This window comes from Chenopodium album, chromosome 27 (genome assembly GCF_948465745.1).
Source record: "Chenopodium album chromosome 27, dcCheAlbu1.1, whole genome shotgun sequence".
NCBI classification, from domain to species: domain Eukaryota; kingdom Viridiplantae; phylum Streptophyta; class Magnoliopsida; order Caryophyllales; family Amaranthaceae; genus Chenopodium; species Chenopodium album.
This window is the reverse complement of record NC_137860.1, coordinates 19,646,514-19,652,041: the sequence shown is the minus strand read 5'-3', so window position 1 is coordinate 19,652,041 and position 5,528 is coordinate 19,646,514. Positions and strand designations below refer to the sequence as shown.

Genomic DNA, 5,528 nt, shown 5'->3' with positions numbered 1-5,528 from the left:
TGGCATTTGTTCTACAACATCGGTAAAAGGAAGAGTAAGATGAAGTTGCTTAAGCATGTCGATGAATTTCCCAAATTGCTCATCCAATTTATGCCTAGTGTGCTTTTGGGGTTAAGGAAGTCTAGGTTTGTAAACCTCATCTTGCTTCCGCTCTTTCTCCTTAGGCTTATCATTGGAATCCTCACTCATCTTGCTAGGCTCTTCATTCTTATTCTCTTCACTCAAATCATTCTCTTTTTCACTCTCCTCACTCTTCTTAGGAACACTCTCTTTAAGGACCTTACCACTCCTAGTGGTCATAGCACACATCGGTTCCCTAGAATCAACTTCTTGTGAGGGAAAAAGAGATGGACTAGCACAATCTTTCAAAGGGGTGGCTAGTTGAACAATTTGGTTCTCAAGCATCTTTCCATGAGTGAATAGGACCTCAAACATTTTGTTACAAGACAATGTGAATTCATTCAACATCCTAGATTGACCCATCATGAAATTTTCTAGCCTATTCAATTGGGATTGTTGAGTAAAGAAATCATCACCTTGGCTTTGAGTCTTTGGAGTAATTTGGGGTGGGGTGTCTCTTTGAAAATCATTTTGAAAATTTCCCCTACCTTGATTACTCCAATTACCCTTACCATGATTTTGGCCGAAATTTTGATTATGGTTACCATAACCTTGGTTATGATCCCCATATTCTTGGCCATAGCTTTGATCATTACAACAAAAGTTGTTATGGTTACCACAAAATTCTTGGGTCACACGGTTACCATTACCACTCTTTTGGTTGTAATTATCATAGCTCCCATTATTGTGATAATTCCTATTCCCAACAATCTTCTGAGCATTAAATCTAGGTCCAAAATCATTATTATCATCACAATTCACATGCACATTCTCATATCCATCATATCTATCACAAGGAACATTGGAGCAATTAGAAGCATCATGATCATTCTTGCCACATATATCACAAACCAAGCATTCTCTAATCATGCAACAAGAAGCAAAAAGAGGGTTAGAGTAGGAAGATGTACCTCTCCCCTTAAATTGGGAGGGAAGACTAGAAGCTTGTGAAGGGCTCTCGAGCTTGTTCTTGAGAAAATTCACCTCCTTTCCTAACTCCGAGACCATTGTGGACAATTCGTTGATGACATAAGATTGATCGGTTGAGCAACTTGTGCTTGCCGAGTCTCTCTCTTCATCATGCCAATCCATGTAATTCCTTACCACATCATCTATTACATCCACAACCTCTTCTTCCGTCTTGTTCATGATTGGCCCTCCGGCTCCGGCATCTAGGCTCGATCTACCTTGAAAGCTCAAACCACTATAGAAGATTTGGATCACTTGATATGTTGGAATTCCGTGGTGAGGGCATTCCCTTTGGTGGTCCTTGTATCTCTCCCATGCTTCATAGAGATTCTCTCTAGGCAATTGCTTAAAGCTTTGGATTAAGGCTCTAGCCTCCGCCGTCTTCTTTGGTGGGTAGAAACGGGACAAGAAAGCCTTTGTGACATCATCCCATGTCTTCAAGGAATTGGGCTTCACTTCTTTGTCTAGCCACTCCAAAGATCTTCCTATTAGAGAGAAGGGGAACAACTTAAGGCGGATAAACTCTTGAGAAACTCCATTGACATTGATAGTGTTGCAATATTTTTCAAACTCCTTAAGATGGTTCAATGGGCTCTCGTTCTTTGCCCCACCATATTGCCTTCTCTCGATCAAGGTGATCATTTCCGGCCTAATTTCAAAGTCATTCTCCGGTGATATAGGTGGAGCTATGGCGCTCTCATACCTATAAGCCCCGGGCACTCCAAGCTCCTTCAAGGTAACTCTTGAATTACTTCCCATGACTTGGGATCTACACACACAAAACTTAAAGACAATATTAGTAGCACGGCTACAAGTGTATCCTAGAGAAACAAAATCTTTTTGTATTTTATCAAAAATGAAATAGACTCAAAAACTTCATACACTCAAGCACCATTCCCCGGCAACGGCGCCATTTTGACGTGGCTAGGAATGGTAGGTCGTTGGGCTACCACCTTGCCCTATCAAACAATATTTATATGCTTAACCAACCCCTAATAGTCTAGCGGCAAGTCAAGGTCGAATCCCAAGGGAATGATGTTAAGTGCACGAAGTCTAGATTAAGCTATTTCGAAAACAAAAGGGGTTTGAAGTAGGACTAGGTCTAAACTAGGTATGCAAACTTGTATTTAATCGATCTAAAACACTAGGGCAATGGATCCACATACATTCACAATGGAATTGGTAATTTGGGAGGTCAAACCGACTAAGTCAATCGATATGAGGGAAAACTATCATGTATCCAAAAGAGCATGCTAAGGTGGTTCACCTAGAGGTCTAACTAGCGTCAACTATGCTAAACACTAACTAGGGAACTTAACAAAGCACCTCAATCGTGAAATTGCAAGTCTACTAATCAATTGTCCGTGTCATAGCATACTTACAATGCAATCTAGTGTATTAATCAAAGATGGCCAAACCTCAATTAATCACACACATGCACATGAAAAATCAACCAATTTAATCATATCATCAACTCCATCAATTATCCCCAAATTACACTATTCCATCATTCATGCATGCTTCACCATCTCCCTAGCTAGAGAACTACTCACTAGCCATAGAAATGGAGATCAAAACTACAACATTCATCAAATTAATCATCAACATGCTTGAATTCAAAGATTAAACTAACAATCAATCAATAACCAAATCAATCATCAACAATATGAAAAACTAATGAAATCAACTAAAATCAAACTTGAATTGAGATTAAGAAGAAGATCCTTACAAAACTTTGATCAAAAGATCAAATACAATGATGAATTCTTGAACAACACCAAAGATCATGAGTTTCTCTCTCTAGTTCTTGAGTTTCTCTCTCTAAAAATTCTCCAAAAACTAACTATCTCATTCAATCTAAAACTTCCTTTTTAAAAATAGGTAGAAATAACTATATATACAAGGAGGAGGTCGGAAATGACGCCCAAAAATAGACCCACGCAGGTGCGGGCGCTCGGAGGAGAGAGAACGGTGCGCACGGGAGCACACCCAGGTGTGTGCGCTCGCACACACCAGATGTGCGCCCGCACACACCCTATGTGCGGCCGCACACGACTGATGTGCGGCCGCACACTCCTCATGTGCGCCCGCACATAGCTGCAGCGCCCTCCTTTCTTCTTTGCCTTTGCTCACAAGGTGCACGCATCCTAGATGATGATGATGAAGGACAAGGTAGGCAGCAACTTCCTTGAATTTCTTGAAGAAAATGAGCCATGAGGAAGGCATTTATAAGGCCTTGAGCATGCCCTTTTGATCCCTCTTTTGACTTGAAACTTCTTGCACAAGCTTTAGGCATGAAAACAATGAAAGATCATGGAGAGGAAGCTCGGGAATCCTTGGACAATCAATCACAACCTACAAACAAAGGAGAAAAAGCAAATAAAAGGGAAAAATAACAAATAAACTAGAAAAAGCACCAAAAAGAGAAACTAACTACAAAAAGCATAAAATGAAGAAAACAAGAATAAAACTAAGGAAAACTAAAGAAAGGAGAGATAAAATGGAATAAAAGTCATCCAAAAAGGAACCAAATGAGTGCCAAAAATGTCACTCATCAGGCATGAGCGAAAATTAAAATCCCTTGGAATATTTATAATATCCTAAACTAATCCAAAAAATAATTAAAGAAAAGTAATAAGAAAATAATAAATACATAATAAGTTGAATTATTATTGGATGATAGAAGATGACGTGGCATAAAACCGCAAGAGAAGTCGAGAACATGAGCTACATGTGGCTACTTTGGCTGCTCGTCAAAACCCGGGGCCGCAGGGTGGTTCCCACTCCCTGGCAGTGGGGGCAGCAGCCTTCGAGTGGGCGCGGGACAGACCCGCAGCAAGATCAATCCTGCGGGTGGTTGACTGCAACGCTTGGATTCAAATGCTCATAACTTCTGTTCTAGGATGTTTCTCGGGGCGTGTGACCTATCATTGGAAAGCTCTTCAAGTCTAGTTTCCAATTCAACTTGAATCACTTCAATCCAATCTGTAGAACTCGAGTTATAATCAAAATAGTGGACAAAGGTCATTTTTGATACTTTGCAAATCTTCGTTTTTCTTCATTTCTAACTCAAATTCATTTCTGTAAAGTGCATCACGACCCTTGTGGATGCTATATTCATTCCTCATACATATTAATCTCATAATAAGCTTCCACAAACGCATATCCTTCATTGAGCGACCTCGATTCATCAACTTTTCATCCTTTTATTGTCCGATTCTTCCAAAACCACTCCGAAAACGTCTAAATAGTTATGAAAACTACATGAAACATTAAGAAGACACAAACAAAGCGTAATAGAGCATAAAATTGAAAAATTATGCAACTGCAACCTAAAAAGTGACAAAAGACTCAAAAAGCAATTATAAAACTAGCATAAACGTGCCTATAAACTCTATATAAATATGACTCATCATGCGACAAGTTAGTTTGTTGGCGACGGCGTGGAGTTTTATTCCCTTTCAAATTATGACTATTTTTCGGACTATTTTCTTATAAATAGGGTCCCTGGACCTCCGTTTTCAATCATCAACTCTCATCCAGCATCACTTGATTCTTTCTCTCTCTGTCTAAACTAGCTTTTTACTAAACACAATTCCGCATTCACAAGCACTTGAAACACCTAGCCAAGTTCGAAGTTGCTTTTGCCCTAGACGTAAAAGATTTATACATTCTGAGGGTTTGGTTCCAAATCCAGTCTAAACTTTTAAACTCTTTCTTTCAATTCTTTAATTAAATGGTTTGATTTATTATTTTATCGAAGTTAAATAACGCGTGTATTTTGTTATTAGAAAGAGGTACGAGGCTTTAAAGTAAGTAATTAGCTTACTCCCTATTTATTTCAATGTAGAAAGCATGTTTAGATTTGTTTAATTCCTAGTATCATGTTAAGATGTTTTTAATGCTTTCTAGTATCATGTTTAGGGTGCCTTTTATGCTTTCTAATAGCATGTTAGTATCATGCTAAGTTTAAAGCTTTGATCTTTATTGCTTATAGTGACATGCTAGGGTTTGTTATTGCTCTTGTTAGTATCATGCCTAGGATCTTAATTATATTTATTATTATGCTTTAGCGTTGATATGATTATTATTATGATTATGTTGCTTGATATATATTATTGTTATTGCTTGATCATGCCTTTTATGCATGTTTAAAGGGAATTTGTACTTAAAATCACGCTTAATAAGATAATTAATAATTTGGTTTAGGCTAATATGATTTTAATTCAAGTGATCGCCAATAATAGATTTGTTTGTGCATTAATATTCAACCAGCATAGATTAAACAGGTTTAGGATTAATCTAATGATTGCATGTTAGTCAGAAAGCGCACATGAATACGAGTAGAATAAAGTTGAGGCCTATTTTATAGGGCGGGTCCTTTCTTTTGTAGATTGGATTCGTACTCTCATCCCCGAATCCTATTTGGTTCTAGACTC

The 5,528-nt window shown here is 38.3% G+C and overlaps 1 non-coding gene across 1 annotated transcript; it reads left to right on the top strand.

Annotated features, from left to right (window-relative positions):
- The first annotated feature begins 1,357 nt into the window (after positions 1-1,357).
- Positions 1,358-1,463, top strand: LOC145621766 (small nucleolar RNA R71). The gene has a single exon (XR_014108565.1). It is a non-coding gene; the product is annotated as a small nucleolar RNA R71 (small nucleolar RNA).
- The last annotated feature ends 4,065 nt before the right edge of the window (positions 1,464-5,528 follow it).